Below are 19523 nucleotides of genomic sequence, written 5' to 3'. Positions count from 1 at the left end.
GCTCAAAGGGCCAAATGGTCTACTCCTGCTCCTTTATTCAACATTTAATGCAACTATATTCAAAGGTAATTGAATGGTTAACTAATATAAAATCAATAGAATATTTATCTCATTAAATGTAGAGCACTTTGTATTATTTTTATCACATCATTTATTTAATAAAATATTTAATACATGATGGACAACTTGATTAGCTAGACATACCTGATTGGTAGTATCAATAATAAGTGGTCAACGTAGCCTGGGCATGTCAGATTTTTTTTTACTATTGAGACCAGGCAGGTTATAAATGGAAAGAGATTGCAAGGTGGATGGAGGAAAAGATTCATGGATGTTCTCAAAGCCATTTAAAAAAGGCAACATCCCCACTTACTCCTGGGAATCCCTGCGACATGACTAGTCAAAGAGAAGGAGCATTCAGATTAGAAGAGGACCTTGAGTCCGTGTGTAAGGAGCACACAGAAGAACAGTGTAAAGTGGAAGGAGCATATCACCTCACAAACCAAATGGCCCCTCTCCCCATCTGTCACTTCCTGCTCCATCTCTGGAGGATCTGTGGGTCCCACATTAACCTCAGAACCCACAGAACCAAATATAAGCAAGTCATCCTTGATTCCAAGGAATTGCATAAGAAGAAGAAGGACTTAGAACATCAGTCTACATATTCCTGTCTATTAATAGTGCACATTGGGTAATGGGGGAACTCTGCCGCACAGCAATTTGCACCAATATATACAAGGGCTCTCAACAGATTAGCTTTGGCAGCATGACACATTCTGTCCCTCATGCAACTTGCTCTCTTTCTTCTAAACTGTTTATAAATCACTCCTTTTAAAAACAGAAAATTGTTGATATTTATCCTTTCTAACTATAAGGACGTGGGAACTGACATAATTTGCTAAAGGAATGAAAGATATAAACTGAACCAGGGAATGAGATCAACAAAAGCCATGTTACAGACAGACTGAACAAATCTCTCCTGCTGATTGATGCTACATTTATGCATAATTTTTTTTATCATATATGAACCCTTGTAGCATGTCAGAGGAGTCTACTTGATTTTAGGCTGGTAGCATACTAATAGTTGACAAGTCAAACTAGTTTATTACTGGGACTTATCACTACAAGTTAGCAATCCGGATGGAAATTGCAACCAAATTTGTGCTAATTTTGAGAAGGTTTTTTCAAAGTTTTCATTCAAATTCAGCTTTTTATTATCAAATGTAAAATCCTTCATGAACCAGCAAAGTTAATATAAAAAAGTTGATATAACTTTTTTAAACAAAACTCTTATAAAATATTTGTTTGTGTTTAAAATTGGTAATGGTGCAGTTTGATTAACATAAATGAAATGGGTTTAATAATGAAATAATGACCATTGAACCAATACCTATGTATATCCCAGTTTTAAATACTGGAACTATCTATATCGATATAAAAATTTCTTAATGAAATATGTTATATTCAAAAGCTGCTAAAGTATGCCCATTAATGTTCAAAACAACCAGCCTAAATTTTGAGATGCTCCTTAAACCCCAACAAACTGGTGGAAACTGGGGACAACAATACATTCAGTTTGACCAATTTTAAGGTGGTGTCAGCTATCAATGCAATGTTTGTTTTCAAATTAGTGTAAAGGATTGTGAATATCACTTTGCACTGAACATCATTTGCTCCTGTAAGTCCTTGATCTTTTGTGCAAGTTTGGCCAATTTCGGGACAATTGCACTTATAAAATCAGCACATTGTGGCAGAAATTCTAGGCCCAGAATTTTTCTCACTTTATTGGGATGTAGCGATGTTAGCAACCAATATTTATTATTCATCCACTTTTGGTACAGTGTTTTTCTTGAAAAAGTTGCATACAATCGAGGAGCTTATTAGGACACTTCAGAAGGTGGTCAAAAGGAAATTTGTGTGCGATATTACATATACTTACAGACAACCTGTCAACTCCTAGCCTGGAGGAGCTACAAAACATTCACAGCTTATGGGTAGTCTTGAGGTCCACTACAACTGGCACCTGTGAAGAGACTCTTGGCTTCTCTGCCAAGAATTACCTGGAATAGTTTGATGAGAATAACAAGGAGATTGAGGAGATAATCAACTGCAACTGCAAGGCATTTCCAAATTGGAAGCTCCACCTTTATTCAAGGAAGAAGAAGCAGCTCCACAGGCACCTGAAGGCAAACATCTGACAGCAAACCCATGCCCTAAAGAACAGATAGTGGATGGAGAGAGCACAGGAGTCTCAGCAACTCACTGATAGCTATGACATGGGTGGATTCTTCAGCGATGTATAAATCATCAATTGTCCAAATTCCCAAGGCCCCATACAACTGAGAGGAATGAGGGTGAACTCATCAGGGACTGAGGCAGCCAATGCCCACTGAAAGGAACACTTTGAAGAACTCCTGAACTGTGATTCTGTTCTTGACATGAATGTCCTGGACTCCCTCCCGCAGCAGCCTATTTAGGTTAGCCTTGTTGCCACTCCTACCTGACAAGAAGTCAAAAAGGTCAGCACCCACATCAAAAATAATAAGGCCACAGAAGCAGAAGGTATTCTTCTGAAATCCTAAAACTTGCTGAAGAAGGGCTTTCACCGCAAATCCACAATCTTATCTACGTATGGGAAAGAGAGGGTATACCAGGAAACGTCGGAGATGCCATAATTGTGACCATCTCTAAGAAATATTCTACTCCGGCAACTACAGTGGGGTCTCCTTGTTGTCTGCCACAGGGTAAGCCATTGCCAGAGTCTTCCTCAACCACTTCTGCCCACTGACCAAATAGCTGCTCCCTGAATCACAGAGGGGATTCCATCCATCTAGGGGACATGATCTTCACTGTGACATAACTCCAAGAAAAATGTAGGGAGCAGCACCAGACACCATTCATGGCCTTCCTCAACTTCAGCAAAGCCCCTGACTCCATCATTCAGATGGGACTGTGGAACACCTTCATCAAATTTCTTTCCATCTTAGGTTTATTCCACAATGTCATGCAAACTGTGACACTAACCAATGGGTTTACCACAGAACCAATGTCAGTGAAGGCTGGTAAAAACAAGGGGCTGCGTCATTACCCCAAAACTTTTTACAATCTTTCTTGCTGCAACACTGCAACTCACATCCAGCAAACTTCCATTGGAGTGAAGCTAATCTTCAAAATTAATGAAAAACTATTTAACTTAAGCTGAGTACCCTCTAGAAAACATCACACAAACCTCAGCAGTTGAGCTACAGTACGCAGGCAATGCCTTCATTGGAGGTAGAGCTCCAAGACATTGTCAACTCATTCACCGAAGCATATGAAAGGATAGTCCTTACACTCAACATCAGCAAGATCAAGGCTTCGATCTATCTGCCCCCATTGTACCACACTGCCCTCTGACATTAAAGATTCACAGTGAGACCCTGGAAAATGTGGACCAGTTCCGATATCTCAGAGGCACCTCATATCAAAGGCAAACATTGATGCACCAGTTCAAATGAAGAAAAGGGTATCTGGAGATCAAGGCCTCAGCCCTGACACAAAACTCATGATCTACTAGGCAGTAATGTTCGCTGCCCTCCTAAATCCTACCGAGATTTGCACTACGTACAGCACATTTCTCAAGGCACTGGAAAAATACCACCAATGCTACCTCCACAAATTCACTGTAAGGATAAGTGAACCACTGTCAGCATCTTCTCTCAGGCCCAGCACTGAGGTGCGAGTTACTCTCAGTTCACTATGCTGGACAGGCCCATTTGTATTTATGCTACCAGACACTAGACTCTCAAAGCAGACTCTCTTTTCAAGGCTATTTTGCGGGAGGAGAGGAAAAAAAAGAGTCAAGGATATGCTGAAAGCCAGCTTGAAGAAGTGCAACATCCCCACTGTCTGCTGGGACCCTCTGGCCCATGACTACTCGAAGTGGAGAAGGAGCATATGGGATGGTCTGAGAATGAGGCAGTGCATCAGGAGCACACTGAAACCCTGTGTAAAGAGCAGAAGGGGCACACCACCTCACCAAGTACCTGAGTGCCCACCCTATCTGGCAGCTCTGGCCCCATCTGTGAAAGAGTCTGTAGTTCTCACATTGGCTTCATTAGACAACTCAGAATCCACTAAATTGGCATGGAAGCAGGTTATCCTTGATCCAGATGGTCAATCTAAAAATAAGATACAGCACCAGGCAAGAATAGCAGGTCTCCTCCTTTAAGCACCAACTTTGTTTTTACAGTAATCCAACAGTTTTGTGGCCACATTTGCTGAAAGCCATTAATTTTTTAAAATTAAATTCTCAGTTTTTGAGCAATTTGAATTGATATTCTACACATCACTGATCCAACTGTACTTAGCTTGCTAGATCTATGTGGGTGGCTGTGTCCTTACAGGAAGAGGGAGTGCACAATGCTAACAGTAAAATGCTGATTTTCAGCATCTAAAGTCATAATATTAGTAGCACAGAGAGCTTTTGTTTAATACGCATTTATAACTTTTCTATAAGCTTTCTCTAGATAGCTGTGCAAAACTGAAACTTTTAATAAATCAACAAGCCCAGCGAAGATAGTTATTCACAATAAGGCAATGCCTTTGTGTTTAAAAGGGACAGTCAATAATTGGTGAATAAAAACAACAAGTTTGTTCACACAATCCAAGTGTGGAGCTTTTACAAGAGCTTGCGTATGAAGCCAGCCTTTTTAAAGGGAAGTGGTTTTCATATTAGCATATCCAGCAAATCTTTTCCTGTTTGGACAGTAAAAAATCAGAAAAGAAAGATACATTCAGTAGGGGATAATCTGCATTGACAAGGTGCATCTGTTACATTTGTGGAAAATCATATTGGCAATTCTTTCTCATTCTTATACCTCAGTAACCACATCACTGGGCATTCTGAGAGAGATCCACTGCCAATATCTCAATATCTTCAAAGTATTGTTGCTACCGATAACAATTACTTATCACTCAGATCCTTTAATATTCAGAATGCAGATATTACAGCATAGTTCTTTGCACAACATACAGTGATTCTAAAGTTACTGTCCTATCATTTTTTTAAAAAGAACATCACAAACATTAAGTTGCTCATAATGTGACCAGGCCAAGTTTTTACTGTAAACTGTATGAACAGAATACAGCTCCTGGAAAGTATGGAAATTTCATGTTGTTCTGGTAACTGTAACCTATGCAGATGTATTTGGTATTGGTATTGGTTTATTATTGTCACTTGTACCGAGGTACAGTGAAAAACTTGTCTTGCATACCGTTCGTACAGATTAAATCATTACACAGTGCATTGAGGTAGTACAGAGTGCATTGAGGTAGTATGGGGTAAAAACAATAACAGAATATAGAGTAAAGTGTCACAGCTACAAGGAAGTGCAGTGCAGGTAGACAATAAGGTGCAAGGTCAAACAAGGTAGATTGTGAGGTCAAGAGTCCATCTCATCGTATATGGGAACTATTCAGTAGTTTTATCACTGTGGTATAAAAGCTGTCCTTGAGTCTGGTGGTATGTGCCCTCAGGCTCCTGTATCTTCTGCCTGATGGGAGAGCAGAATGACCTGTGTGGGTGGGGTCTTTGATTATGCTGGCTGCTTCACCAAGGCAGCGAGAGGTATAGACAGAGTCCATGGAGGGGAGGCTGGTTTTCATGATGCGCTGGGCTGTGTCCACAACTTTCTGCAGTTTCTTGTAGTCCTTTGCAGTATGGGCAGAGCAGTTGCCATACCAAGCCATGATGCATCCAGATAGGATGTTTCTATGGTGCATCAATAAAAGTTGTTGAGTGTCAAAGGGGACATACCAAATTTCTTTAGCCTCCTGAGGAAGTAGAGGGGCTGGTAAGCTTTTTTGGCCGTGACGTCTATGTGGTTGGACCAGGACAGGCTATTGGTGATGTTCACTCCTAGCAACTTGAAGTTCTCAACCCTCTTGATCTCAGCATCATTGATGTAGACAGGTGCATGTACACCTCCCCCTTTCCTGAAGTCAATGACCAGCTTTTTTGTTTTGCTGACATTGACGGAAAGGTTGTTGTCATGACACCATGTCACTAAGCTCTCCATCTCCTTCCTGTACTCCGACTCAGCATTATTTGAGATACGGCCTACTACGGTGGTATCATCTGCAAACTTGTAGATGGAGTTAGAGCAGAATCTGGCCACGCAGTCATGAGTATATAGGGAGTAGAGTAGAGGGCTGAGGACGCAGACTTGTGGGGCACCAATGTTGAGAATAATTGTGCTGGAGGTGTTTCTGCCTATTCTCACTGATTGTGGTTTGTTGGTCAGAAAGTCAGGGAACAAGTTGCAGAAAGAGATGTTGAGTTTGGTGATGAGTCTGCTTGGAATTATAGTATTGAAGGCGGAGCTGTAGTCAATAAACACTAGTCTAATGTAGGTGTCTTTACTGTTCAGATGTTCCAGAGATGAGTGGCCAGGGAGATGGCGTCCACTGTAGACCTGTTTCAGCAGTAGGTGAATTGCAGTGGGTCGAGGTTGCCTGGGAGGCTGGAGTTAATGCGTGTCATGACCAGAGTCTCAAAGCACTTCATGATGATGGATGTCAGAGCCACTGATTGGTAGTCATTAAGGCATGTTACCTTGTTTTTCTTAGGTACTGGGATGATAGTAGTCTTCTTAAAACAGGTGGGAACCTCAGATTGAAGCAGGGAAAGGTTAAATATGTCTGCAAATACCCCCGCCAACTGATCAGCACAAGATCTGAGCACACAGCTAGGGACTCCATCCGGGCCAGATGCTTTCCTCGGGTTCACTCTCTGGAAGACTGATCTTACGTCCTTGACGGTGACCACGGGTTCAGTTGTATTGGAGGCTGTCAGGGTGGGTGGTGAGAATCCACTCTCCTTCTGTTCAAAACATGCATAGAATGCGTTAAGCTCATCAAGAAGGGATGTGCTGTTGTTAACTATGCTGCCCAACTTCATTTTATAGCGAGCAAGCCCTGCCACAACTGACAGCTGGTCTGAGACTCTATTTTGAACTGATATTGTCTCTTGGCGTTCCTGACAGCTTTCCAGAGGTCACGGTAGTGTAGCGGTTAGTGTAATGCTATTACAGCGTCAGCGAACCGGGTTCAATTCCAGCTGCTGTCTGTAAGGAGTTTGTATGTTCTCCCCATGTCTGCGTGGGTTTCCTCCGGGTGCTCCAGTTTCCTCCCACATTCCAAAGATGTACGGATTAGTAAGTTGTGGGCATGCTACATTGGTGCCAGAAGCGTGGCAACACTTGCGGACTTCCCCCAGGACACTCTAAGCAAAAGATGTATTTCACCGTGTGTTTCGATGTACATGTGACTAATAAAGATATCCTATCCTATCTCAATTTCTTGTAAAGGTCAGGGTCACCTGATTTGAATGCTGCAGTCCTCGACTTCAGTAAGGAGTGGATCTCCCAGTTTGTCCATGGTTTCCGGTTTGGAAACACCCATATTGTCCTCTTTATACACAGTCCTCAACACACTTGCTGATAAAGTCTGTGATGGTGGTGACATACTCATCAAGGCTGGCAGGTGAGTCTTTGAACATGGACCAGTCCACTGACTCAAAGCAGTTGTGTAGAAGCTCATCTATTTCCTCAGACCAACACTGCACGACTCTCTGTACTGGATCCTTCCGTTTCAGTTTCTGTTTGTATGCAGGGAGGAGGAGCACAGCCTGGTGGTCAGATTTACCAAAGTGAGGGCGAGGGGTGGCTCAGAAGGCACCTTTGATGGTTGTATAGCAATGGTCAAAGGTGTTAGGGCCCCTGGTGGGACAGGAGACATGCTGGTAGTACTTTGGTAACACACTCTTGAGGTTGGCCTGGTTGAAGTCACCTGCAATAATGAAGAGGGCCTCAGGGTCTCTTGTCTCAAGGTCGTTGACCACAGTTCATTGAGAGCCTGCTTCATGTCAGTCTGGGGTGGGATGTAGACTGCCATCAGGGTAGCTGAAGTGAACTCCCGTGGCAGGTAGTATGGTCGACACTTCACCATTAGATATTCCAGACTGGGACAGCAGGAGCTCGCCAGGACCAACACATCCGAGCACCACGAGTTATTGATTAAGAAGCAGACCCCTCCACCTCTAACTTTGCCCGAGGACACTGTACGGTCAATTTGGTGGATTGAGAAGCCCTCAGGTTGAATGGCACAGTCAGGTGAAGCAGGTGTAAGCCACTTTTCTGTGAGACATAGCACACAGCAGTCCCTCAGTTCTCTTTGTTGATAATAGTACAAAAAATGATTCTAAAGGATATTTCTTGACTGTATGGATAAGTAGGCGTTTCACAAATCAATGAAAAATGGAGTTCAGATAAAGGGCAAAACAAATTTCAAACAGGAGCAGATCCAAACTTAATCTTGCTCAAACACCTGAACTTGTTGAACTTAAACACTGGACTCCAGGTGTCATATCCCTATGAATTTAATTGAATAGATATTTCAGGCATGTGCATCCCAGTTATTTCTCCTAACCTGCTATATGATCATTGCTGTTATGGTAAGTGATGAATGCACTGCTGCCATTTCAGAGGGTTGTTCAGTTAGATGTTGAAGAGGAGACAGAACTAAAACAAACAAAATCACATTAATTCCAGTTCAAGCACACAAAACAATAATGCTTGCAACTTTCTTCGGAAAAATATGATCAGGTTCACAACCCATGGAAACAGAGAATGAACAATCTTATTTTGGATATTTTAAGCTCAAGTCAAACATTTCCTTATCTTCTGGTTCACTCACTATACCCTAGCTTGAATTTATTGCTTCCTCCATGTGAACTTCTTTAGTCAGCCCTGCTCTTAACACAGTGAAACTCTGGACATGGTGATGGTTTACATGGTAAATAAGGATTCACGATAAATAGGTTTAGATACAGTAGAAAAACAAGTAAAGAACTTTTTTCCTAATTTAAAACATTTTACAATTTGCTATTTAAATACTGTGACAGTACTTTTAAATCCTATCGTTGAAAGCAAAGTTAAGACTTTCTATTTTCTTTGGAATGTGTTCTAAGAGTGTATACCATGCATTTTAAACTTTCCTCTAATTGTGTTCAGTCTTGTGTTACAACCTAATTAGCTGAAGAGCCTTTAGTATTCGCCTCACATGGAAATGAATAGAGTTCAGTTTGATTCAAAGCCAAAAGGGATTTAGAAGAGAAAATGGCAGAGCCCACAACAATTGGACAAGTATTTCCAGTTTTGAAAAAAAGTAAACAGCAGCTAAATTACTGATAACACAGGCTCCTATGTCACAGCTAGAAATGTTTCTTTCTGCATTAAAAACCTTGATACATCATTAACTTGCCCACTATTTGCTGTGTTTTACGATAGAAGCACCAGTCTAACATCTAAGAATGTATCAGCCATTAACCCCTTTCTGTTGGTATTTGTCCCTACTTGAAGAGAACTCTAAAGAGACTAGAACTAATTTCAAAATGCTTTATTCCCATACAAGTAATCTCTTGCCTTACATGGCAAATAGATTATGAAAAGGAATGTATATGCACAACACCAGAGACTTTTACAATGTTAAATGTATTCAAGTGGAAAATCGCCTTAATGTTTACTGAGTTGTATGATATATAAAGTAAAACTTTAATATATTTTGAACTTAAAATGTTTAACTCCAAAACTCTTAATGTTAATTTTACTGACTACAAAATTGATAAATCACAGCACTAGAGAACGGAAATGGGAATTCACTGCAGTAACTTATTAACAGAATCATTATTACGGTCAACAGGTAGAGATGAAAAGAAAATCTTCCCAGTACAGGAAACCTGACACCTACAACAAACTGTGGAAAATATACAACACAATTCACTCAACAAGGCATGGTGGCAACATTTAAAAGCCCTGAAGGCATTTCAAAAAAGAGCCATGACATTGTACTCCACTGAGTTATGAGCAGAGACAAAAAGGGATATAAAATAGTGACCAATACAGAAAAGGCACAGCTGCAACATTACTTTATGATAAACTCTGACAGTAGAACAATGCAGCTCTAATTCAAATGCGAAACATCAGGAAGCTCGCATATGTACAAAGAGGAATCAACATATAGAACAGACGTCCAAGTATACTAGTAGAGGGAAAAAAATGGAATTACAGAAAATGGTGAATTGCTATGATGATAGATTGCTGAGTTCTTTTTGGGTAGATGCAATGGAATGGGTAGAATAGATTTCCTCATCCTCATCTATCTTTGATGTAGGTAAAAAAAAAGTTCATATTTCAACTGGATGCTTTTCAGAACTGCAGTATATTTATGGTATTTACTGTAGTTTTGTTTATACACTTTTTTTTAAGTCACTCAATCTGATTGCCAAGGAGTGGAGCAAAGTTGGAATAAAAGATGGGTTCTTAGGAACAAAGCAGATCAGACTGATCTAAGTTCTTGAAATGTCAATTCTGTTTCCAAATTTGTTGTGTCTATCCTCAGATAATTATGTTAAACCAGCTAATTGATCAAGTAGCTCTATTTTTATCTAATGAATTTTCTGTTCATTAACAGGTCTTTTTGCCATTAACTACTGCACATGTTATTTACACACATTCACCCATTTAGGGATCTAACTGAGAAATGACAGATGTGGAGCCTGGATATTTAATATATTTGGATCACCCACTGGACCTTTATCTGCAGGCTCTGTCTCTGTAGTTGGGAGTGGAGGATAATTGTTGGAAAGTACACATTAGGTGCTCAAGGTTTAGCAGCCATGTACTAATGTCACAAGTTCAAGGCCATATCTGCACATTTCCAAGAAGAAGCACGTGATGTAAGTATAATTTATTGGAAATGCTGTGGCAGCTTTGCAATACTCTGTAAGCATATTTGGAACCATTTTAAAAAATTGCTCTGTTGTTGGTGATCAAGCTTAATTCAGGTTTTGTGCCAGTGTGGATAATTAGAAACAGAAGCCTGATTCTGAATTTTGAGGATGTGTCCAAAGCATACCAAATAGACAAAAGGATGGTCTGCCCCAAACCATGTTAGTATCACTGCTAAATGTGAAGAACCCCTTTTCATAAGGTTTTCTAAAAGAACCCCAAACCAAGGCCCTGAATCCGTAATTATGTAAATTATGCTTAAAACATTCTGAATGGACCTTTGCTGACATTAGACAACAATAGTCTTCCTTACTCAGTTTTATGCAACTATTCTTGGAGACTTGCCTCCTCTGGCCAGGTTCTTTCAGCATAGTTACAACACGGGTCTACCAAAGAGGGAAACTATACAGCTATGTGTTTTCTACAGAAGGAAGGAGGAATCCAATCTGGAAATTTGCAGCTGCGTCAGACTACTCTCAAACATCAGCAAAGTGACAGAAGGTTTTATTGCCAATACTATCAATAGCACTGAGCCACCAATAAACTACTTGCTGATTCTCAGTTTGTCTTCTATCAGGCCCAATTGGCTATGGGCTTCATTTCAGACAAAAGAGATGAATTCTAGAGGTGAGTTAAGAGTGATTAGCCTCAACACTAACACAGCATTTGACTGATTGATGTTAATGGGAATCATGGGATAAACACTCCATTTATACATGGGGTAAAGGAAGAGGATTATGGCCATTAGAGACAAGTCTCTTTAGCCCCAGAATATTAGTGCAGGAATTTCTTAGTGCAGTGACTCAGGCCCAACCACCTTAGCTGCTTCATTGTTGACTTTCCTATCATAAAATCAGAAGTGGGGACATTCGCTGATGGTTTGTACAGCATTGAGTTCCAATCATAACTCCTCAGATGATGAAGCAATTTGCCCACATACAACATTCAGATTTGAGCTGATAAAAAACAATATTTGTGGGACACATAAATGAGGCAATAACAATTTTCAACAAAACAGTCCAACCACCTCCCTGGAAATTCATCGGAACATTATACTGCTGAAATATCCACCATCAATATATGGTAGATTACCATTGCCAGAAACTTAACTGGACTAGCCAAATAAATAATGACTATTAGAGTAGGTCATAGGTTGGGTATTCTTTAGTGAGTGACCACCTAAATCCTTAAAGTCTTCCCGTCATCTGAAAGACATGTCAGGGGTGAAATGGGATTGCTGTCCACGTGTTTTTTTTTACTTTCTTTTTCAGGGACAGTACAGCTCTAATATTTACAAAGCTCATCACCATCTAGGAGAAAAGTGTGCTTGATCAGCATCCTATCCTCTACCTTAAATGTTCATTCACTCCACCACTCTTGCATCAAGGCTGCCACATGTACAATGAGCAGCACTGCAGCAACTCGTCAAGGTTTCTTCATCAACTGTCTCCCAAATCTGCACCTTCAACTCCCAAATCTGCAAGGACATGACACTCTAGGGAATAGTTTTCTCTCCAAACCACACACCATCCTCACTTTGGATATAAAGTAAAATCCTCCAATTCCCTACCCAGCAGCAATGTGGAAGTAATTTACCACACTGACTGTTGTTCACCACCACCTTCTTAGGGACAATCAGGGATGGGCAACAAATCAGTTATTAAACCAAAGTTGTTGAAAACTCTTTCAAATTACGCTGTTGCTTTTGTAGTTAGACACATTATTTTGCTACTCTGTTATGCTAAATATTAAGAATGAAAGTAAAGTTTTACATGCGTACATTATAAAACCATCAATGAGAATTCTGTATTCTACCCCATGATATGATCTGACACACCAACAGGTTTTTTACAAAACTTGCCCTTTAAATTTCTGGTCACTACGCATTAAATAAATGTAATCTAATTACAAGAATGAAAGGTGGTGAATTTCTAACAGGTGCTGTTGATCAGCAAATTGAATCAAGCTGTATAAAGGAAAATAAGAGGACTTTATAAATTTTCTGTCTTGAGGAAATTAATTGTTTGCATTTTGTAAGATATGTCAGTGGAAGCAAAACAAAACTTGACATCTGTTGTAGATTTGTTCAGTACTACTTGCAATAGCAATGGTAAATAGAGATATATTCAAACTTCATCAACAAATTATATACTTATCTATAATTTTTGAAGTTAAAATGTAATCAGTATGTGGATTTTTAATTACAAATGTTATTGGAGACCCAAGGGCAGAAGATAGAGGCAACAAAACTACTATCTGCCATTAAACCAGGTGTCCATGTTATTGGCTGGTGGCATTAAAAAGGACAGTGAAGATTTTCGATCTCTTTCCATGTCCCTGTGGTACTTCGAGTAATTTCAGATTTCCATAATTTTCCTTTTTTTTACCCAATAACAGCTCTTTGTTCAGCTAGACAATGGATTTGATGTAGGTTAGAGCTCCCTCTAGCCTGCAGCAAGAAATGCTAATCACGTGGCCTACTGTGCCTTAACTGTCACCTTTAAGAGGAGTCAATATACCTTGTCCATATACAACACCTGTCATTTTTCTGACCTTCTGTATAAGATTACAAAACTTTAATTATGTGCCATGAACATCCACTAGAAAACTTGATATCATTTCTTAAACAAGGGTCAAAGACAAAAAGGTTTCATCCAATCACATTAAGCTGGATTCAAATTCAACTTCTGTAGTGTATTCAATTACCCTTCTGAAAATCGAGAGTGTTAACCCAGTATAGCTACATTGAAAGCAGAGGATGTCAGACACCTCAGTTAGTTAACTATATTTCAACTCTGAGCCTCAGAAGTGAGGGATCAAACACCTATGACCCTGCTTTGTTTCTGTAACTAAAGCAGATTCACACATCGCATTACTCAGGCCAGTCAATTTCATCATACGAAATACAGTGGCCTCCAGATCTACTTTTGGGTCCTCCTGAAATTGAAGAAGTATTAATTCTCAGTGTAATGTAAATCCTGACATGGGTCAAATATGGAATGTTAAGGTTTTGCTTCTGACAAGGATCCCTTGCCAATCCCCTCCACGCACTCCTCCTCTCCAAATAAACCATCCAGGTCAACTATGGTCCAGTGTATTCAATATTCTTAATGGTTCAGTGTATCTGGATTTCCAACTTTTTCACAGTTTTCTCTAACACCTGATTTAGGTCATGGATCAATGGATCTATCAGCACTTAAAACTGGTTGTGGGTAAAAGCAAAAATCTGAATTTGAACTGAGTAACTAATTACTTGTATGTTCATTGAAATGTACAGCAAGCACAGAAAGGACCATTTTGACTTTCATAAAGTGTACTGGCTCTTTCCAGCAGCCATCCAATTAGCTCTGTTGCAGTGGTCTTTCCAGCAAATCCTTTCTTTTCAAGCATAAATCCAATTTCCTTTTGAAAGTTTCTACTGAATACACTTCCAGCACTTTCAGAGACCATCTCCATATTACAATAATGTGTTTTAAAAAAATTCTCATCTCCCCTCTGGATATTTTGCCAATGACCTTAAATCCTTGTCCTCTAGTTATCAATCCTTCTGCCAGTGAAAACAATTACTTCCTGTTAACTCTGTCAAAATGCTTTCAAAGGTTTAGTATCAGAAAATAGTGGCTTATGATTAGCACTTCTATTCTCTCACAATGTAAAGAGAAAAATAAAAAGTCTTTAAAGTTATTAGTAATAATCTACCAATACTGATAGTGAAATTGGAAAAGGACATTCAGTATAAAGTAAAATCTCCAGCTGAATGTTATTTGTCTACAAAAATGCAGAGATGTAGAGTTTCCTTCAGATCTTCAGTGGCACAGTGGTGTAGCTGGTAGATCTGCTGCTTCACAGCTGCAGCAACCCCGGTTCAATCCTCCAGTGCCATCTGTGTGGAGTTTGCATGTTCTCCCATGTGACCACATGGGTTTCCCCAGGTGCTCCAGTTTCTTTCCGCATCCCAAAGACATATGGGTTCCTGGGTTAATTGGTCATTGTAAATTGTCCCGAGTGTGTAGGTGAAGAGTAAAATGTGAGGGAAGTTGATGGGAACATAGAGAGAATTAAAAGGAATCAGTGTAGTATTTGTGTAAATGGGTACTTTATGTTTGGTGTGGACTCAGGGGGCTGAAGGGCTGTTTCCGTGCTTAGATAGTGAATTAGTTATTCTTGAGTCTCTTCCAGGTTTAGCTTGTAATTTTGATCAGATCAAATATGGATTGTTAGCACACCCATGTTTGTACCTGTTTACATCCTACATTAGTTATAGAGTCATAGAGACACAGAGTAATACAGCACAGATACAGGCCCTTCAGCCCAACGAGTCCATGCTGACCATGATGCCCACCCAGCTAGCCCCAATTTCCTGCATTCCACCCATATCCTCTGAGACCCGCCCCTGCATGTACATATTTAAGTGCTTCTCAAATGATACTATTGTACCTGCCCAACCACTTCCACTGGCAGCTCATTCCACAGGCTCATCACCCTCTGCGTGAAAAGGTTGCCCCTCAGGTCCCTTTTAAATCTTTCCCCTCTCACCCTAAATCTATGCCCCCTTACTTTTGGACTCTCCTACCCTGGGGAAAAGGCTTATCCACCTTATCTATGCCTCTCATTATTTTAAATATTTCTATAAGGTCACCCCTCATTCTCCTGCATTCTAAGGAATAAAGACCTAGCCTGGCCAACCTCTCCCTACAACTCAGGCTCTCTAGTCCTGGCAACATCCTTATAAATCTTATCTGTACTCTTTCCAGTTTAACCATGTCTTCCCTATAACAGGGTGACCAAAGCTGTACACAGTACTCCAAGTGCGGCCTCAACAACAACTTAAACAACTATAGCTGAAACTGCACCTGCAGTATCCAAGCTCCTGTACTCAATGCCCTGACTGATGAAGACAGGGCATTGAGTAAAGGACAGGGTGGTGAAAATGCTTCTTTCACCACCCTATCTACCTGTGATGCTGCTTTCAACAAACTATGCACTTGTACTCTTAGGTCCCTCTGTTCCATTAAACTCCCTAGTGCCCGACCGTTCATTGTATAAGTCCTACGCTGGTTTGACTTTCCAAAATGCATCTTGGAAATAATGTCCATTAAGAGCTAACAATGTAATTTTTGACAAATAATCTCTACACCATCTTTGTTGCAGGGAAAGATTTTTTTCTTAAAAACATGGCCCTACAAATAATAAGGTAGGGCTTAAAGTACAAGTTTAAAACTTGCCAAAATTACAGATCTTGACAAGGGTAAAACTCTTCACTGAGTTGAGCCTCGGCTCAAATATCTTGTGCTACTTCATAAATAACCTTTTTTTTATGTCCAAATCGTCTCATTTATCCATCAGAAAATGAAGTAGTCCAGTCCAGTATACAGCAAGACCTTGACAACTTTCAGGCATTGACTGCTAAGTGGTAAGCAACATTCACAGAAATGCCAGGCAATGGTGATCTCTAACAAGAGATAGTCAAACCATCTACCCTTGATATTCAATGGCATTATCATGAATGGGTCCCCCACCATCAGCATCCTAGGGGTCATCATGGCCAGTCACTTTATTAGACCAACCACAATAGTACCATGACCACAAGAACATGTCAGAAGTTGGACATCCTGCAGCGAGTCCCCAAAATCTTACCAGCGCCCATAATGTCTGGAATGTTATGGAATATTCTTCACTTGCCTGTACAAATACACCTCCAAGAACACTTAAGAAACTTAACACCATCCATAACAGTGCAGCCTAAACTTTCACTTGTTCCACCAACAGTGCTTCCTAGATGCAGTATGGTCCATCTACAAAATGCACCATAGCAACTCACTCAATACTCGAACAATATCTCCCAAACTTGCAACCTCTAATACCAGGAAGATCAAGGAGAACCAACACATGGGAATATCATCACCTGAACATTGTCCTCCAAGCTGTTCCCTGTCCTGATTCAAATCAATTGCTTTGCCTTCATTGTTGCTGTGTCTCCCTACCCATTAACATTGTGAGAATACCTTAATTAAAATGTATTTCTTGTTATTCCTTTTCAGGATCTGGGCATTGCTGGCTCCATCCTTAATTTCTTTGAGAAAGTGGAGGTGACTTGCCTTTTTGAATCATTGCAGTCTTTCTGGTGAAGGTACCCCAGTGACTTTGGGTGGGGAATTCTAGGATAAAGATGCAGCAACGATGAAGGACATGCAATATATTTTCAAGACAGAATGTTGCGTGAATTGGAGGGGAATCTACAGGTAGTTGGGTTCCCAGACATCTGTTTCTCTTGGAGACACAAGAGACTGCAGATGCTGGAATCTGGATCAACAATCTGCTGGAGGAACTCAGCAGTCATGCAGCATCTGTGGGAGGAAAGGAATTGTCAATGTTAAGAAATATTCTTAGCTTGCTGGCAAACATCCACAATTCCTTTCCTCCCAAGATGCTGCATGATCCACTGAATTCCTCCAGCAGATTGTTTGTTGCATCTGTTGCTCTTGTCTTTGATAGCAAAGGTCACAGGCTTGGCTGATGCTGTCAGAGTAGCCCCTGTGTGCCATTGGTGGATGTAATAAATGTTTCGGGAGGTTGATGGGGTAGCAAACAAGTGGGTTTCTTTGTCCAGGATGGTGTTGATTTTCTTGAGACTTGTTGCACTGCACTGCATTCCAGGCAAATGAAGAATATTCTATCATGTTCCTTACCTATGCGTTTTAAATGTTGTTGAGGCATTAGGGTGTCAATGAAGCTCTTGCTGATGGATAAAAACAGAAAATACTGGTAATACTCAGCAGATCAGGCTGCATTTGTGGGACGAGAAACAAAGTCAACACTGGGTCTTCTGACCTGAAACATTGACTCTGTTTCTCTTCCCACAGATGTGGCCTAACTGCAGAGTATTTCCAGCATTTTCTGTTTTTGTTTTAGATTTTGAGCAACTGAAGATTTTTAATTTTTACTGATTTGCTACTGGATACCCAGCCTCTAAATTGCTCTTGTGACCACGGCATTTATGTAGCTGCTCCAATTGACGGTGTCTTCAAGATGTTGATGGGTGACCCTGCGAATGGTAATGTCATTGAATGTCAAGGGTGGGTGGTTAGATACTTTTCTGTTGGAGTGGTCATTGCCTAGTATTTCTGTGGTATAAATGTTACTTGCCACTCATCAGCTCAGGCCTGAATGTTGTTGAGGTCCAGCTGCATGCAGGTATGGACTACTTCATTTGCTGAGGAGTTACAAATGGAATTGAACATTGAGCAACTGCAGAATTTCTTGCGTCTCCATCAGCAAAAATCTCCACTTTTGACCTTATGATTGACAACCACAATCACCTTTCTTTGTGCAAGATATGACTGCAACCATTGGAGTGTTTTCCCTTTGACGGCCATTGATTTCAAGGTGCCTTATATTCAGTTGTTCAAGAAACTGTTTTTCTCAATAACATTTAGAAATAGTCAATAAATGTTGTCACATCCCCACAAGTTAACACAAAAAACCTGAAATCAAATCCAGTAAGAATATTGGGACTGGTTAACCACCCGATGAAACACAGTGAGTGGACCAGCAGAACTACCCAAGAAACAGAGGAGACCCAATTGAGAGAAAAAGAAATTAAGGGATAGGCCTGGATCCGCAACTAGAGCCTGCCATTTATTTGGTCCCCAGAATTTCTTATGAGTGGAAACCTTCAGAATGGCAAGTATGTGGGTCCCAAAGCAGCCTATAATCACCATAAATTCAAGAATTTTTTAAATATAAAAACTAGAATAGCTTAGAGAATAATTGGAGATGTGGGATTTTAGGCAACCATCCCACTTTTCCAAAAACCACCAATGATGGAACAAATCCAGAATTTCCTACTGCATAAAGCAGTTAGTTGCCAATCACGTCAAATCAAGTATTTTTAACCAACTGCCGCTTGTGAACGAGGTATTTTCCCATTGACCTTGAAACTGTAAACCTAATGGGAGCTGACAATATATCAAGTTAAAATTTTAAACTTAGTAAGAGTTTTCAGAAGGCTAGAAATGTAGATTGTCAGTGTGAAATATATCTGGACATTTTATGATGGAATGCACCCTTACCATATTCACACTACGGCATTCCTAGTTTCCTACTGCCCACCAAAGAATTCATATATGCAGTGTATATTTTGTGATGGTAAATGTCTGGTGGAGATTTTTTAGGGTCAGAAAGGTTGCAGGATAAAGAATTACAATAAAAATCAAAAAATCTTTGCCAGACTCAGTAATCCAATATCTGAATCAATTCACCTACTCCCCATCCCTACACTGTATATTTGAGAGACAGAATTAACAGGAGTGTGCTAAAGCAATGGGAGTTGTTCAGCATATTTTCAAGGTACCAGAGTTCAAATGTTAACTTGTGCTATAGTGAAAAAACTATGTGGAGGTTGAAGTCTTCAAAATGTACTAAAGGGTTTAAGATAAAACTAGTGGTAGACTGCTTCCACTAATAAGGAAACACTGGGTGGAACAAAACACTTGAGATAATGGTAGAATTAAGAATTATCCAGCAAAGTGAAGTAGAAAATAGAAGTTGTTTTAAATGGGCATTAAAAATCAAAAACTACAGATGCTGGAAATCAGAAATAAAAAGGAAAATGCTGGAAACACTCAGCAGGTTAGACAGCACCTATGGTAGGAGAAACAGTTCAAATCAGAATAAGGTTGAGTGGCCTGACTG

This window comes from Pristis pectinata, chromosome 7 (genome assembly GCF_009764475.1).
Source record: "Pristis pectinata isolate sPriPec2 chromosome 7, sPriPec2.1.pri, whole genome shotgun sequence".
NCBI classification, from domain to species: domain Eukaryota; kingdom Metazoa; phylum Chordata; class Chondrichthyes; order Rhinopristiformes; family Pristidae; genus Pristis; species Pristis pectinata.
Note: the sequence above shows the minus strand (reverse complement) of the source record.